Below are 19,116 nucleotides of genomic sequence, written 5' to 3' on the forward strand. Positions count from 1 at the left end.
ACATACACACACACAAACACTCACACACATACATACACACACACACTCACACACATACATACACACACCACAAAGAAAGCAAAAAGTGACAGCTGATAATATTTTTTATTTTATAAATATTTCCTATAAAATATTTCCTAATTCTATTTGAGAATGCCTATTAAATATGTGGAACATTTTCTTCTCTTTTTGCCCAGGATGCTACTCATGTGTTCTGGATGAGTCAGAGGAGAAAAGACTCCATACTGCTAGGCTAAGGACACAGTCCTCTTACCTATGCTGACTACTTAGCTAATAGTCACTTCTGCTAATTCTGAGTGTGTGACCTTGACTGAGACTGAAGCATTGGACTATCATATGACAAAAGAACAAAAGGAGATAAAGAGCTGGCAGAATAAAGTATTAGAAAGGCAGGGATGGCTATTTGGATACAAATTCTGGAAGAGAACAGAGACTTTTGAATTTTTAATCCTATGTTTTTGACAGCCATTTTTATTTTAAACAGTGAATTTAGAAACCCCTGGGAGTAATTCATATAATTATAGTCATCTGTATGTTACTGCCAATGATGACTTTTAAATTAAACTACATTAAAAAAGCAGCCTTAACTCTAAGAGCTCCATTAATCAGAAATATTCAGCTCACCCTTGTTAAGTATATCAAAGTTATTCAGTTCAGTAAAATACAGAGAGCCTGGCTAAAGTTGGATATAGTAATTCATACAGCTGATTTCATAAATAAGGACTTTTCATTAGTGATGTGCATGAAGTAGCTACGAGTTAGGAAAACTAAAGTCAAGACTTAGTAATAAATCTTTTAACAATTTACAATATAAAGAACTTAAAATTTAATCTCATATGTTTCTCAGCCCATAAAAATGTTATTATGAAGCATCGAGACTGATTTCTCTTGAGGCTACATACTAACTTTAGGTAACAAGCCAAGCTTTATGCAACAGCTATTTGGCTCCTTACATAACCCATGTTTTGTGTTTTATTAAAATTCTAAGTGTTTTAGAAGGATTAGAGAGACCAGACACGTACCTGCCTCTATGTATGCTATGAGGGAAGATCCTCCAACAAACGTAGCTGAACTTGGGAAATAAGAGCAAATCAGTGGGTGAAAAGATGACGCACTGGCTGCTATATATAAAACTTTCTAAATCTGTCCTCTGACACAGTGGACAGATGACACAGCCAAGGAAGCAAAGCTGCCAACAACTGTACACAGTATCTTATAACACTTTTTATGGTTTGCAAACACAACGAGCAACATGCAGACATGAATATGGTAATCTGGGGAAATTCATCCAGTGTGCAGGCCCACTAAACTGTGGCACAAGATCATTTATTGGAAGCAATCCAGGGAGAGAGCATGGGGCTTGGGATGCCTTCTCCCACTGTGGTTTTCAGCCTACTAAGATGTACTGATGATTTATCTGTGATAAAAATAAATATACAGTATTTGATCTTAACGCAAAGATCTCAACACCAAAATAAAATGAGATGGTATCGTTTCATCCAGATCTGAACAGTTTTAGGAAGGTGAATTATGTCCTGACCTTGACTTTACCTGCTTTTAATTTCTGCAGCTGAGATAAAAATATATTACTCAGATCTAGTTTTTGTATGTTTGTTTTGTTGTGTGTGGGGGTGGGGTGGGCGAATATTTAGAGCATTGCAGGTGGCCAATAGTTGACCGTAGGTGTCTTCTTCCATCGTTCTCCAGGTTGTTTTCTGAGACAGAATTGTACTGAACCTGGTTAACTGTCTAGGCTGGCTCGGCAACAAGCCCTAAGGATCTTGCTCTCTCCATCTCTTAGCACTGGAATTACAGATGTGCCAAAGCTGCTAGCTTCTTATATAGGCATCAGGTACAGCTCAAGCTCTTTTTAATCATGTTCCACCCTATCCTTATCTAGTGTTTTCATATACAGAACCATTCTGTACCATTTACAAGCAAATTTCAGCCAGCGGAGGCTTTCTAACTCACCCTTCTCTTAGAAAGGTACACAATTGGCTATCTGTAGTGTATTTCTGAATCACTACCAGGAAAGTTCACTCTGGCTCTGACCCAGGTAAACTGTTCTAGCTAGTACTCTCCATTCTTCCTGGATCAGATATTGTTGAGGGCCACTTACTTTCTGCCAAGTCTCCCTTCTAGGACTGCAGATTCCTTACATATCCAAATTCTGGTTTATTTAATAACTTCTATTTCTTTTTTAAAAAAATTTTATTAGGTATTTATTTCATTTACATTTCCAATGCTATCCCAAAAGTCACCCACCCACTCCCACTTTTTGGCCCTGGCGTTCCTCTGTACTGAGGCAGATAAAGTTTGCAGGACCAATGGGCCTCTCTTTCCAGTGATGGCCGACTAGGCCATCTTTTGATACATATGCAGCTAGAGACACGAGCTCTTGGGGGGTACTGGGTAGTTCATATTGTTGTTCCACCTATAGGGTTGCACATCTGTTTAGTTCCTTGGTTACTTTCTCTAGCTCCTCCATTGGGAGTCCTGTGATCCATCCAATAGCTGACTGTGAGCATCCACTTCTGTGCTTCCTAGGCCCTGGCATAGTCTCACAAGGGACAGCTATATCTTGGTCCTTTCAGCAAAATCTTGCTAGTGTATGCAATGGTGTCAGCGTTTGGAAGCTGATTATGGGATGGATCCCCGGATATGGCAGTCTCTAGATGGTCCACTTCTATGGTACTGGCAAAGTAACATATGCCCACACAATTTGAGGACCACCATTGAGTACCAGAGTCTACTCTTCTTATTTTGAAGTTAGAGGTCATGGATGGTCTAGAGCTATGTAGACCAGACTGACCTAAGGCTAGCAGAGATCCACTGGCCTCTGTCTCCAGGGTAAAGGGATTGAAGGTATGAGCAACTATGCCTGGGCAGACTACAGCCTTGATGCCTCATTACAGAAATGGATGTGCAGTGCTGAATTCAAAGTCATATATTTTAGTACAATATCTGCAGTGAACTGTGAATTACTCAGCATCATCTACAAACTTTAGGTATAGGTAATTTAATTTTTACTGCACTTTCATGAGTTTTTTTTTTTTACTGTGTCATACTATAGAAAAAGAGAGATGAATAATTTGCCCAGTGACATCAGATATTCAGTAGAAGAGTCAACTGTAGCAAAGTTCAAACTTTTCATGGTTGGTGTAGGGTTTCTATTGCTGCAAGAAAATGCTGTGACCAAAGCGACTTGGATAGAAAAGCATTTATTTGCACTTCCACAGCACTGTTCATTATTGTCTTAGTCAGGGTTTCTATTCCTGCACAAACGTCATGACCAAGAAGCAAGTTGGGGAGGAAAGGGTTTATTCAGCTTACACTTCCATACTGCTGTTCATCACCAAAGGAAGTCAGGACTGGAACTCAAGCAGGTCAGGAAGCTGGACTGCTGGTATCCTGACAAACAGAGTTTGGAATTGCCCCAAAGAACTACTTTTAAATAGGTCCACCTCTCTTTACCATATTTCCACCCCTACTTTTGGATGGTGGGCTAGAAGGTGGGTTGAAGCATTTGAGAGCCCATATTAAAAGTAGGTTTTTAAAAAAAGTCTAAGCCTACAAACATATGTTATTTATTTGGTCATATGATAGATTTGTTTTTCTATTAAATAAAGATGGACATATTTGGGAATGATTTCTAAAATTTGAAGAACTTTTCTGTCTTGATGGCATAGCTTTGAGAAAATGGCAAATTTATGCATAGGTGTTACAATCAGATCATAATTTCTTCCTTTCAGTATTCTTTTATCCTATTGTTTTATTTTTATTGAAATGTATCAGTTTTATTCATCAACAGGGTCTATTCTGATAAATACAGCCATACAATGTGCACTAATTAAATCAGGGTAACTGGCATCAAGGTTCCTTTTGAAAGAATATTGATCTTTTATCTTAACTGCAGAAAATCAAGGAACATTTTTCCTTATATGTAAATTCATTGAAAAGTTTAACAAAGTTATTTTAAATTATATGCCATTTAGATAAATTTGAAACTTTTGTGACTATACATTTTTAAATTCAATTTCCTTCATGAAAGTCTGGTTTGATTAAATGAATTGCAAAAGTACATCAACCAAAAAGGGTATATAAAAATGAAATTAATCTAAGCCTCAAGTGTACTGTAAGCCATGAAACATTGAAGACCAAATGACTTCCATTTCCTGAGAAGTACATTAACGGATCATTAATACAGATGCTAGAGTTCTTTAAAACTACTCTTATAAATGTAATGTTTTACATGTAGAAAATGGACTTAAATGTTTTTCTCCATTAACAAATCATTTGATTTCTTTAGTGTGTCTTAAAGGACAGAGTTTAGATCAATCAAAAAGACAGTTGCAGAGTCATCATCACTGATCTGTCTAGCTTATCTATTTAATTGTTTCTAAGTTCTAAATGACCAAAGTGAATATGACCAAAGATCTCTTCTGATAAAAAGAACATCATGGTTTCCTTCTAATCTCTTCCTTTACCCCTTCACAATCCATTTCTTTTACTCCTCTCTTTCACTCCTTTTCTTTGTTTCTTTGTTTCTTTCTTTTTCTTCTTTCCTTCTATCCTTCTTTCTTTCCTTCCTTCCTTCCTCCCTTCCTTCCTTCCTTCCTTCCTCCCTCTCTTCCTTCCTTTCTTCCTCCCTCCCTCCTTCCCTCCCTTCCTCCCTCCCTCCCCCTCCCTCCTCTCTTTCTCTCTTTCTTATCTTACTGAGTCTCATGGATGTATCTATGTATACACCCATGGGTATATGAATGTACATGGATGTACATGGATGTATCTAAGTATATAGAGACAATTTGCAGGGCCTGGACCTTTCTTCTCAGCTCCAGTGGTAACCCAAAATGATTTCATTTCTTTTCCCTCTCATTGCCTTCTCCATCTCAAGAAATGATACTAAAACATAACAATTCACAGAAATGAAAAAAAATCATGCAATTTCTCAGTAAGCTCTACTATCTCTGATTCTAAGCTAAATCTCACAGCAGTTCCCTTTGTTTCTATTGCTATCTGCCTGATTGAAGCCATCACCTTTTATTCAATTCTATTGTTTTCTTCTATTGTAATTACTCAACAATATGAAACACTGACAATAAGCTAATAATAATGGGGAGTAATATATCCTATATTACAAAGATATTTTAAATTATATTCAATTTAGATAAATTTGAAAATTTTGTGATTATACATTTTTAAAATAAAGGAAAACTAAGTGGAAAACTAAAAACTTCCTTGTACTGCTACAGTGACTTACTAACACCAGAAATGACCCCTCTGTGGTTGCTAGCTGCAGTGAAAATCAACATGAAGAGTCCTTTCTGTAAGTTTTATTTCCTCTGGTTTTATTTTATTGCAGATGAATAAAAAAATCCCGAAATATTTCAATTTAAAAGCATTGTTTTCCTGCTCTTTTATTTTAATACCATTTTTAAATGTCATTTTTTCATTTGATTGATTTTTCTTCACTAAGTTATATGTACACAAAGCATTTAGATAATATCTACTTTGTCCTTTTGGAAGGTAAAATCTGTTTTCTTTAGGAATGCTATCCCTACTCAAGTGGATTGCTGCAGTATACCCATGCATATGGGCTGTGCCAATCAGATTCAATATGAGAAGGAGGAAAGAGAGGAAGAGAAGACAAAGACAACAACATGAAATGTGAGGGAATATTGTGCTGGTGTGGCAAATCTACCAAGAGCTGAAGAGACTGTGGGCTGTGCAGCCTCTGTATCTGCAACATTGTATGCCTGACAATGATACATACATATCATATTCAGTCAAATACCTATCCCGAGCTTTTGTCCCCGCCGGCAAGAACACACTCGGGACAACCAGAGTCTTCTGCGGCAAAAGCTTTATTGCTTCTTCATGAGGGAAGACCCCAACCCCAGAAAATGGAGTCCCTTATATAGCCCTCAGCCATGGCGTTTCAGCACCTGATATGGCGTGTCAGCTCCTGATTTGTTGCTCGACCATCACCCCACTACTACGTCCCGAGATGGGCAGTGACTAAGCATGAGTTCCCTCTCGCACTTGTGCACAAGGCTTGTATACTAGTTAGGCACACCGGAGGCCAGCGCCATTGGCAATTGCTTGTGGCTCGAGATTGCTCGCGGCACGGCTCTCCACAAATACCTTGTAGAGGAATTCTTCATATTCAGAATCCAATATGTAAACTTATGAAACTTCGTGTTATTTTATATTTTTGTTGTTATGAACCACTTAAAAATAAGTACCCAAGGAGCTAAAGGAGTCTGTAGCCCTATAGAAGGAACAACAATATGAACTAACCAGTATCCCCCAGAGCTGTGTCTCTAGTTGCATATGTAGCAGAGGATGGCCTAGTCGGTCATCAATGGGAGGAGAGGCCCTTGGTATTGTGAAGATCATATGCCCCAGTACAGGGGAATGCCAGGACCAGCAATCAGGAGTGGGTGGGTTGGGGAGCAGGGCGGGGGGGGGGCTATAGGGGGCTTTGGGGATAGCATTTGAAATGTAAATGAAGAAAATATCTAATAAAAAAATGTCAAAAAATTTAGTAGCTTGATCATCAGATAAGCTTCCTCCTGCAGCAGATGGGAACAAATACGGAGACCCACAGACAGACATTACACAGATAAAGAAGGTAGGGAGGGAGGGAGAGAGAAAGGGAGGGAGGGAAGAATGGAGGGAAGGAGGGAGAGAGAGAATTCTTGGAAGACTCAAGTCTAAACTGGATGTCTCCATCAAATCCCTCTCCTCAGAGCTCAGAGAACCCTGCAGAAGGAGCAGAAAGATTGTAAGAGCCGGAGGGGACAGATGACACCAAGAGCCGGAGGGGACAGATGACACCAGAAGGACAAGGCCCTCTAGATCAATTGAGCAACGCCCATGTGTACTCACAGAGTTCGAAGCACCAAGCACTGGGCCTGAACAAGTCTGCATTATCCTCTTTATATATATCAGGGATTTCTGTTTAGGGTTTTTATGGTACTCCGGAGTCTGTGAAGGAGTGAGTTTCTAATTCATGTGCCTGCTCTTGGGCTCTTTCCCTTTTGTTTGTTTTCTTTGTCCAACGTCTATGTGATAGTCTTTGTTTTATCCTTTGTTTTCATTGTTATATTTTGTTGTTTCTTAGGGACCTGTTCTTTTCTAATGAGAAATAGGAAAAGAGTGATATGGATGGGAAGGGGGATAGGGAGGAACTGGGCGGAGTAGAGGAAGGGGAATCCGTAATCATGATATATTTATGAGGAAAGAACCTATTTTCAACAAAATGGGGTAATTTGAGTGGCTTGAAATAGGAAATTTTTATTTCTAGCACACATCATCAATTTGGACAAGAGGAAGCAAACATGGTATTTTCCTTTTACATGATCTCCATGGCCTCTATGGTAATCAGAGTTTTAATGCATGGCACTTCTTTCTCTGTTTTTTTTTTTTTTTTTTTTTTTTTTTGCTGTCAGCATTTCTCCCCATGGGGGGTTCTCCACATGGACAAGTCTATCATCATAGCCTCAAGACTCTCAGTTACTATATGGCCAGTGGGCTCCAAGTAACCCAGGCTAGCATTAAATGACTTCTGAGTGTGCCTTCAAAGTGCAGCTGCATTATTTCCATGCACTTCACTATTAGTCAAGTCACAAAGGACAGTACATATTCAATAGAAAGGTATCATAAGTCACTTATTAGAAGATTGCCAAAGCAAGTGACAAGATTCAATCTACCTCAAATTGCAAAGTCCTTATTTCTGGAGATTTGTAGCCTATGATTCAGGTATAAGTTCTCATGCATTACTCAGTATCTCTAAAAATACTACCTATAGTTGTGCTAAATTCTGTTGCTGTGAATTGACCTCTTTGAAAATTCTAAGTGATACTTGTTTGGTAACTTCCAGTGAAGCAATAGGAGGTGGAATCATCTTTTTTATTTTCCAATAGACAAATGGGTGAGATACCTCCCTATAAATTGTTGTCCCTAAAGGCCCTCAAAATAATGACTATGAACAAGGGGACTCGCTAATCTCTACTACTTCATGACACATCAAAACTAGTAAATGAGTGTATATTGTTGCAAAGCAATGCATACATTTTGTAATGACAGAAAGTTACACATTTAAATATCACTATATGAGTTTATCAATTGACTTAATTTTAATAGTTAAATGTACCAAATTACATCCTCACAAGTATCATGTCAAAATTATATACCTCTCAGTTTCTGGAAAATCCAGATAATTTGCCTTGCAAGTCAAACCAGTTGGCATTATACTCCTTTTCTTGTTGTATTAAGGTCATGGATTTTCTCTCCAAATCATCTGTTCTCAGAAGAAAGACAAAAGATTGCATTCATTCATCCACTCGTTACATAGGCAGCACAGAGGCTTCCCTGGCTCTCCCCTTCCTGACGTGGAGACAGTATCTCAATGCTGACAAACAATGGCTTGTCTCAGATTGGGGAACCCAAATCATTTTCTGCAAACATGTCAGCTCACATTTTCTTTTTGCAGTATTTTGACCCATCCTCACTGCTCCTGCATGACCTTAGGAGTTAACTTCACCCCTTTGTGCCATGGTTTTCTCAATTATAATTTTGGACTATATGACTTTAACACATTCCTTTTTCTTTTTTTTTATGGGATCCATCCCATAATCAGCTTCCAAACGCTGACACCATTGCATACACTAGCAAGATTTTGCTGAAAGGACCCAGATATAGCTGTCTCTTGTGAGACTATGCCAGGGCCTAGCAAACATAGAAGTGGATGCTCACAGTCAGCTATTGGATGAATCACAGGGCCCCCAATGGAGGAGCTAGAGAAAGTATCCAAGGAGCTAAAGGAATCTGCAACCCTATAGGTGGAACAACAATATGAACTAACCAGTACCCCCCAGAGCTCATGTCTCTAGCTGCATATGTATGAGAAGATGGTCTAGTTGGCCATCACTGGCAAGAGAGGTCCATTGGTCATGCAAACTTTATATGCCTCTCAGTACAGGGGAATGCCAGGGCCAAGAAGTGGGAGTGGGTGGGTAGGGGAGTGGGTGGGGAGCTTGTGGGGGACTTTTGGGATAGCATTGAAAATGTAAATGAAATAAACACCTAATAAAAAATAAAATAAAAAATAAAAATAAAACATTCCTTTAAAAACTAATGAATTATTATTGTAAACAAAGAGACTTAGAAATTGCTGTATAGTTCATATGGTCACATCAGAAATTCAGAAAGATGCCTATAATGGAAGGCTATTTGATGACTTCCCCAGTGTGCCAAAAAAAAAAAATCTGCTGATATCTTTCAATGAAAATGTAATTTTTTTCATTATCATTATCTGAAGAGTCCCTTTGCAAGAATGTTTCTATGCATTTTGACAGTTATTTTTCTCATGTTCCTAGAGCAACTTTAAAATTCAGCATTTATTTTTCATGTTCTTTCCTCAAAATGTGACAATTCCCTTCCTTAGGAACAAAAATAAATTACTTTTCTTTTTACAGCTGTCATAGAGAGAAAAAAAAAAAAACATTGGGAAGAAACTGTACCTGAGGTAACTTGACTTCACATAAATTAATACTAATGTTCAGTATTTAACAACAATCTGAGGGATCAGAAGAGGAGAATTAGCCAGCGTTATATAAATAATTATGCATATGAAAGAATAAACTAAGTGAAAGAAGTATAGAGCAAAGTATTAAGACCTATGCACTAGAGATTATTTTTCTTGCTTTGAAAACTCAAAGCAAGAGCACTTTATAGCACTGAGAATATCAAAGTTACACTGACAGGCTAGGTAGGTGCTCTATAACCAGGTTTCAGCTCCAAAATTGAAAGTGACTTTTAAAAGATGAATAAAATTGCCAGAAAATAACTTCCTTTAAGAGATAAAGATCAATTTTCCTTGGCATATGTGCACTGAAAGTTCCTCCTCCTCCTCCTCCCCCTCCCCCTCCTCCTCCTCCCCCCTCCTCCCCCTCCCCCTCCTCCTCCTCCTTCAATTATTTGAATCCTGCAATTCTTGGAATGGATACTGTTGATGCTCCATATCGAACCCTCCTTGCTTTCTATAAGCACCTAGCTTTCTTACAGAGAACTTCCTGCTGAGACACACAGTGTGTGTTGATCAGATCTATGTCAACTCGACATATGGTAGTTATTTAGGAAGAAGGAACCCAGCTGAAAAAAAAATCCTCAGCAGATTACTCTGTGGGAAAGCCTATGGCACATTAAATAGATTGATAATTGATGTGGGAGAGCCCAGCTCTCTGTGGAAGGTACAACTCCTGGACTTGTGGTTCTGAGTGCTATAAAAAAATCAGACTGAGCAAGTCATGAGAGTAAGCCAGTAAGCAGTGCCCCTCAGTGGCTTCTGTATTAGTTTCCTGCCTTGAGTTCCTGCCCTGACTTCCCTCAGTGATAGACTTTGATGTGGACGTGGAATAAACTTTTTCATCTTCATGTTATTTATGATTATGGTGTTTTATCACAGGAATAGAAATTCTAACTTAATACTGTATAAGAGCCATGAGGCTTAAGTCATAATGGTTTCTTCTCCAACATTTCTAGGAGGTTCAGGTTCTCATTACAAAAAGGCATTATTCATTGCTATGAAAAGTGATATTTTCTTCTTGAATTATAGGGAAAAATTGTTTCAACATGTCCCAGTGTTCATTTTTATAGCTATCAACACAGGATTAAGCTAAAGTGTGGGGGTAGGCATCAAGAATGAATTCTGATGGTGTTTTGGATGTCTTCAGGATCTGTTGTTATGTCTCCTTTTTCATTTTTGATTTTGTTAATTAGAATGCTTTCCCTGTGCCCTCTAGTGAGTCTGGCTAAGGGTTTATCTATCTTGTTGATTTTCTCAAAGAACCAGCTCCTTGATTGGATGATTCTTTGAATAGTTCTTCTTGTTTCCACTTGGTTGATTTCGCCCCTGAGTTTGATTATTTCCTGCCATCTACTCCTCTTGGGTGAATTTGCTTCCTTTTGTTCTAGTGCTTTTAGGTGTGTTGTCAAGCTGCTAATGTGTGCTATCTCTAGTTTCTTTTTGGAGGCACTCAGAGCTATGAGTTTTCCTCTTAGAAATGCTTTCATTGCATCCCATAAGTTCGGGTATGTTGTGGCTTCATTTTCATTGAACTCTAAAAAATCCTTAATTTCTTTCTTTATTCCTTCCTTGACCAAGGTATCATTGAGAAGAGTGTTGTTCAGTTTCCACGTGAATGTTGGCTTTCTATTATTTATTTTGTTATTGAAGATCAGCCTTAGTCCATGGTGATCTGATAGGATGCATGGGACAATTTCAATATTTTTGTATCTGTTGAGGCCTGTTTTGTGACCAATTATGTGGTCAATATTGGAGAAGGTACCATGAGGTGCTGAGAAGAAGGTATATCCTTTTGTTTTAGGATAGAATGTTCTGTAGATATCTGCCAGATCCATTTGATTCATAACTTCTATTAGTTTCAGTGTGTCCCTGTTTAGTTTCTGTTTCCATGATCTGTCCATTGGTGAAAGTGGTGTGTTGAAGTCTCCCACTATTATTGTATGAGTTGCAATGTGTGCTTTGAGATTTACTAAAGTTTCTTTAATGAATGTGGCTGCCTTTGTATTTGGAGCATAGATATTCAGGATTGAGGCTATACTCAACAAAACTGGAGAACCTGGATGAAATGGAGAAGTTCCTAGACAGATACCAGGTACCAAAGTTGAATCAAGATCAGGTTAATGATCTAAACAGCCCTATATCCCCCAAAGAAATAGAAGCAGTCATTAATAGTTTCCCAACCAAAAAAAGCCCAGGACCAGATGGGTTTAGTGCAGAGTTCTATCAGACCTTCAAAGAAGATCTAATCCCAGTTCTTCACAAACTATTCCACAAAATAGAAACAGAAGGTACTCTACCCAACTCATTCTATGAAGCCACAATTACTCTGATATCTAAACCACAAAAAGACCCAACAAAGATAGAAAACTTCAGACCAATATCCCTTATGAATATTGATGCAAAAATCCTCAAAAAGTTCTTGCTAACCGAATCCAAGAACACATCAAAACAATCATCTATCCTGAACAAGTAGGTTTCATCCCAGGGATGCAGGGAGGGTTCAATATACGGAAATACATCAACGTAATCCAGTATATAAACAAACTCAAAGACAAAAACCACATGATCATCTCGTTAAATGTGGAAAAAGCATTTGACAAGATCCAACACCCATTCATGATAAAAGTCTTGGAAAGATCAGGAATTCAAGGCCCATACCTAAACATGATAAAAGCAATCTACAGCAAACCAGTAGACAACATCAAAGTAAATGGTGAGAAGCTTGAAGCAATCCCTCTAAAATCAGGGACTAGACAAGGCTGTCCACTTTCTCCATACTTATTCAACATTGTACTTGAAGTCCTAGCCAGAGCAATTCGACAACAAAAGGAGATCAAAGGGATACAAATTGGAAAAGATGAAGTCAAAATATCACTTTTTGCAGATGATATGATAGTATATATAAGTGACCCTAAAAATTCCACCAGAGAACTCCTAAACCTGATAAACAGCTTCGGTGAAGTAGCTGGATATAAAATTAACTCAAACAAATCAATGGCCTTTCTCTACACAAAGAATAAACAGGCTGAGAAAGAAATTAGGGAAACTACACCCTTCTCAATAGTCACAAATAATATAAAATATCTTGGCGTGACTCTAACTAAGGAAGTGAAAGATCTGTATAATAAAAACTTCAAGTCTCTGAAGAAAGAAATTCTAGAAGATCTCAGAAGCTGGAAAGATCTCCCATGCTCATGGATTGGCAGGATCAACATTGTAAAAATGGCTATCTTGCCAAAAGCAATCTACAGATTCAATGCAATCCCCATCAAAATTCCAAAGCAATTCTTCAACGAATTAGAAAGTGCAGACCCAGAAATGAACCCACACACCTATGGTCACTTGATCTTCGACAAGGGAGCTAAAACCATCCAGTGGAAGAAAGACAGCATTTTCAACAAATGGTGCTGGCACAACTGGTTGTTATCATGTAGAAGAATGCGAATCGATCCATTCCTATCTCCTTGTACTAAGGTCAAGTCTAAGTGGATCAAGGAACTTCACATAAAACCAGAGACACTGAAACTTATAGAGGAGAAAGTGGGGAAAAGCCTAGAAGAAATGGGCACAGGGGAAAAATTCTTGAATACAACAGCAATGGCTTGTGCTGTAAGATCGAGAATTGACAAGTAGGACCTCATGAAACTGCAAAACTTCTGCAAGGCTAAAGACACCATCAATAAGACAAAAAAAACACCAACAGATTGGGAAAGGATCTTTACCTATCCTAAATCAGATAAGGGACTAATATCCAATATATATATAAAGAACTCAAGAAGGTGGACTCCAGAAAATCAAATAACCCCATTAAAAAATGGGGCTCAGAACTGAACAAAGAATTCTCACCTGAGGAATACCGAATGGCAGAGAAGCACCTGAAACAATGTTCAACATCCTTAATCATCAGGGAAATGCAAATCAAAACAACCCTGAGATTCCACCTCACACCAGTCAAAATGGCTAAGATAAAAAATTCAGGTGACAGCAGATGCTGGCAAGGATGTGGAGAAAGAGGAACACTCCTCCATTGTTGGTGGGATTGCAAGCTTGTACAACCCCTCTGGAAATCAGTCTGGCAGTTCCTCAGAAAATTGGGCATAGTACTACCGGAGGATCCAGCAATACCTCTCCTGGGCATATATCCAGAAGATGTCCCAACCGGTAAGAAGGACACATGCTCCACTATGCTCATAGCAGCCTTATTTATAATAGCCAGAAGCTGGAAAGAACCCAGATGCCCCTCAACAGAGGAATGGATACAGAAATTATGGTACATTTACACAATGGAGTATTACTCAGCTATTAAAAAGAATGAATTTATGAAATTCCTAGCCAAATGGATGGACCTGGAGGGCATCATCTTGAGTGAGGTAACACAATCACAAAGGAACTTACACAATATGTATTCACTGATAAGTGGATATTAGCCCAAAAACTTAGGATACCCAAGATATATGATACAATTTGCTAAACGCATGAAACGCAAGAAGAATGAAGACCAAAGTGTGGACAATATGCCCCTTCTTAGAATTGGGAACAAAACATCCATGGAAGGAGTTACAGAGACAAAGTTTCGAGCTGTGATGAAAGGATGGACCATCTAGAGACTGCCATATCCAGGGATCCATCCCATAATCAGCTTCCAAACGCTGACACCATTGCATACACTAGCAAGATTTTGCTGAAAGGACCCAAATATAGCTGTCTCTTGTGAGACTATGCCGGAGCCTAGCAAACACAGAAGTGGATGCTCACAGTCAGCTATTGGATGTATCACAGGGCTCCCAATGGAGAAGCTAGAGAAAGTACCCAAGGAGCTAAAGGGATCTGCAACCCTATAGGTGGAACAACATGATGAACTAACCAGTACCCTGGAGCTCTTGTCTCTAGCTGCATATGTATCGAAAGATGGCCTAGTAGGCCATCACTGGAAAGAGAGCCCCATTGGACTTGCAAACTTTATATGCCCCAATACAGGGGAATGCCAGGGCCAAAAGAATGGGAATGGGTGGGTAGGGAAGTGGAGGGGGGGTATGGGGGACTTTTGGGATAGCATTGGAAATGTAATTGAGGAAAATATGTAATAAAAATATTTTAAAAATGAGATTTACAAAAAAAAAAGAATAAATTCTGATATAGAGCCCACACTGTAGTGTCTTCCAGGTCCACTCACAATTTTTGAGCCTGACCCAGAAACGCGGGGTATATTGATCAATCACCCTTTGACCACACCAGCTGCCTTCTTTCTTGTGGAACATTACCAGACAATAAACTGTTTTCCAAAGCACAAACAGAAACTGATTACTACCTTAAGCCAAGTTTCTTTTTCTCCCCTTTATTTATCTACTCACTTTACATTCTGATCACCACCCCAAACTCACTTTATGTAAACTCCAGACCTTAATCCCTCTTTGGAACATACTTTAGTTGAATAACCCTCTGTCACTATTGTTGGAAGATATACCACTGTGCTGTGTAAAATTTGTAGTTAATTCATTGGGTTGAGATAGAGCGCTTCCTTCTCTGGATTCCCAGTTGACCTCATCTCACGATTGTTTAGCACAGTCTTCATAGATATTTCCTGGCGTCTGATTTTGGGACCACTCCAAGAACAAGCATCCATTAATATTCATTATTAAATCGCTTACTATTTTATGCTCTTTCTGTGTGCATGTGTGTGTGTGTGTGTGTGTGTGTGTGTGTGTATGCTAGGCCACACACACTGGTGTGTACATATTGAAGGCCAGAGGTTAGCAGTAGTTTTCCATTCCTCTTTTCAAAGCACTGCCTAGTTTATGACATAAAAGTATCCATAAACTCTCATTTTATGTTCAAATTTTGAAAAAAAAATGTTTATAAATACTGAGTGAAAGTTTTTAAAATCAGGTTACTAGTATATTTTAGGCTGTAGACATATGATGGCAGCAGTTTAGCTGCATGAAACATAGGAATGTTAAATTGTTTCAACATTAGATAGATATTCTATAAAATTGGGTACATAGTTGTAAATGATTATTGCAAATAGCATTTTATGGCATTACTAGAGCTAAACATGCTCAATAATGTTAATAATCTTGATATATAATTTAGATGTAGTGAAGGTATTATGATATCCTCATCATTCTATTCATTACTGGCTCAAACCTTGAAATGTGAATGTCCAGTACCTCAGAATGTAACTCTATCTGAAGATGCAAGGTGTCTGTCTGTCTGTCTGTCTGTCTCTGTCTCTTTCTGTTTCTCTCTGTCTCTCTGTCTCTCTGTCTCTCTCTGTCTCTCTGTCTCTCTCTGTCTCTCTGTCTCTGTCTCTGTCTCTCTCTCTGTCTCTCTCTCTCTCTCTCTGTGTGTGTGTGACTGTTAATATTTATAGTCAAATTGCTTGGGTTTGGAATGACCTAGATAGCTCATGCCTGTGCATATTTATGAGGATGTTTACAAAACAATAATTTGAAGGAGACTGGAGGGCAAACTCTGAATCCCTGCAATGGGGTCCCAGAATAAAACAAAAGGCATAAAAACAGGAAGACAGTTGAGTATCAGGATCCATTCTTTATTTCATGGCTCTGGACAAAATATGTTCAATTGTATCCTGCTCCATTTTTAATGATTTATTTATTTTATGTGCATTAATGTTTTGCCTGTATTATGCCTTGTGAGGGTGTCAAATCACTTGTAACTGAACTACAGACATTGTGAACTGCCATATGGGTGCTGTCCTCTGGAAGAGCAGCCCGAGCTCTAAACTATTGAGCTGTTCTTAAGCCATTATCTGGCATTCTTGATGTATCCGTTAAAGCCACAGTGATAAAAGTAACTAACACAAGAATTTGGTATCAAAAGATGAATTGCTCTTGTCATAAACTGACCACATGGCCTTTAAGCTTTTAGAACTGGTTTTCTAAAAGGAAAAAAAAAGTTTTGGGCAAAACCAAGAGAAGGCTTGGAATCAGATCCTAATAGGCCATTCTAATGAGGGGGTGGAAAGCTAGAATTTTGACAGAAAGAAAGACAATAAAGGTCGTGTTCACAAAGGTTCAGAACAGTATAGAGACACTTGGACTTGAAGCTGAATCTAAATGTAATTAATTAAGCTGGATGGCTGAAGAAATTTTAAGACAGCATAATGTCCAACTGCATCATGGTATCCAAGTTAGGGTTGCTATTCCTATGATAAAGAACTATGAGTAAAAGCAAGATGGGGAGGAATGGGTTTATTTGGTCACACTTCTACACTGTAGTTCATCATTAAGGGAAGTGATGGCAGGAACTCCAAAAGGGCAGGAACCTGGAGGCAGGACCTGATACAGTCGCCAGGGAGAAGTGCTGCTTATTGGTTTTCTCAGCTTGTTTTATTTTTATTTTTATTTTTTTCTCTAGAACTGTAGACCACTAGGCCAGGGGTGCCATCACCCAGGATGGTCTGGGCCTTCCCCTATCAATCAGTAATTAAGAAAGTTCCCTACAGGATGCTTACAGCAAGATCTTATGGGGGCATTTTCTCAACTTAGGATCCTTCTTCAGATGCCGCAAACTAACTTGTGTCAAGTAGACCTAAAACTGTCCAGCACAAACAGTGTTACTTACTGTGCTTAGTTAGATTATGAGAAACTAAAGATGTATGGAAGATGTAACTTGGTGAGGAAAGTGGTTAAGCCAGTTTATGTGGAGAAAGTAACTGTGCTTGTTAAGAGATTAGTAACGTGAAAGTGAAACGTCTTACTCTCTAGGAGGACAAGGGAACAGCAGCCTGAGGGCAACACTCTACTCAACAAAATCTCCAAATTTGAAAATGAAAGTTCAAAGATATGGTGGTGGTTCGAACATGCTTGGCTCACAGGGTGGTGCTGTTCGGAGGTGTGGTCTTACTGGAGAAAAAGAGTTGATGTGGGGGTGGGCTTTGAGACCTTCCTTCTAACTGCTTGCAAGACAGTCTTTTGTTTGCCTTTGGGACAAGATGTAGAACTCTCTGCTCCTTCAGCACTATACCTTCCTGGACACTGCTATACTTTCTCCCATGATGGTAACAGTCTGAACGTCTGACACTGTAAGCTAGACCCACTTAAATATTTGCTTTATAAGTGTTTCCTTAGTCATGGTGTCTCTTCATAGCAATGGAAACCCTTACTAGGACAGAAGAGAATTTAAACTATGAATTCCTCAGAGAGGGGTTCTCATCTGGCCGTTAGATTTTACTATTAACTTGACAAAGCCTACCTGAGACGAGAGTCTCATTGGAGTGATAAGGCAGGTCAGATTAGCCTGTGGGTGTGTCTGAGGAGTTTGTCTTGATTGAATTGATGTAGGAGGGCTCTGTTCACTGTGGGCAGCACCATTCCCTGGGTAGATAGTCAGAGGCTATGGGAAGCAGATGAAGTCCTTAGTGAATATAGATTGTTAACATGATCATGATCACCTCACAACTGTCAATGCTTCAGACCCATGGCAATGCCAAGGTCTTACAAGGATGTAGACAGTGTATGTAAAGAAGTTATCAACTACAGCTTCTTCCTCCTGAGTGACTACATCCCAGAGTGCTGCACTTCAGAGACACCGCTATCATGATTATCTAACCTGCCTCCTCCTTTAGCCTATGTAAGCCTTCTTATTTTCCAGGCTACTGGTGTGTCATCAGAACACACAGCCCAACCCAATCCTAGCTTTTCTGTACATGTGTCTGTTGTTTCTTCATTCCCCACTGCCCCAGTCAAGACAATCCCAAAGTTGTGCAGGTCACAGCAAGTGGTACCTGAACCAGGGTCCTTGACTACAAGAAAGTTGAATTGGTTAGACAAGGGAACAGTCCTGTGAGAGCCATGCCAATAAATGTCAGGGACAAGCAGAGTCTAGAGATTGGCAGTTATATGTTAGTATTTTGAAGGAGGTTTTTGAGAAACTGCAGAAGTTAAAAAATTTTACAGCCACCTCAATTGTTTAGACCATGTTCAGGAAACATGTCTTGGCTTTCTAGAAGATGGGATAGTGAATTTGGCTATTTGAGAAAAGGTGGTAGAAAACTAAGCAATACACAGTTAAAGGACAGAGAGGTATTCATCCTGTGACTAGAAGATAATGCTAGAATTAATATCCTGACACACAGATTTAAACCTATTGAATACTATTAATTAAGTCTAGTTCTGAGGTTAACAATGCTATCAGCATCCATAGCCAATAGCTGAGATTTCTAAGCTGTGTTGTAACAATGTTTTATCAATGTACTTGAAATATAATTTTTCCTATGACTTTGTTGTTGTTGTGTCACTACAAAAAGTTCATTGAAAAAAAGAATTATGGGTTAACCTAACCTGGGGAACATGGGTCTGTTTGCCTCCAGAAAAAATTATCTTACCTATTTTAAGGTGAGAATTGCTTTTGTATGGACACAGAGAAGCCAGCATCCTTCTCCTTTGATGCACTTTGTTTTTATTAATAAATCTATACTTCATATTGGGTAAGCATGAAATAATTTTCTTCGTAGAAGCCGTGAACTGTTTTTTGTTTTGTTT

General features: G+C 38.8%; 1 protein-coding gene across 2 annotated transcripts in view; it reads right to left on the reverse strand.

The window, feature by feature from the left end:
• Yipf7 (Yip1 domain family member 7) overlaps positions 1–17,848 on the reverse strand; it is a 43,470-nt gene extending 25,622 nt beyond the window's left edge. Inside the window, exon 1 of one of the 2 annotated variants that reach the window (XM_085836748.1) lies at positions 17,828–17,848. The gene's annotated coding sequence lies outside the window, so the exon portion shown is untranslated. Of the gene's footprint in view, positions 1–1,043; positions 1,121–17,827 lie in introns of those variants that run through there. The other variant, XM_021163943.3, reaches the window with a different exon arrangement.
• Positions 17,849–19,116: the final 1,268 nt, after the last annotated feature.

This window comes from Mus caroli, unplaced genomic scaffold, assembly GCF_978045245.1.
Source record: "Mus caroli unplaced genomic scaffold, Mus_caroli_1 scaffold_4, whole genome shotgun sequence".
NCBI classification, from domain to species: domain Eukaryota; kingdom Metazoa; phylum Chordata; class Mammalia; order Rodentia; family Muridae; genus Mus; species Mus caroli.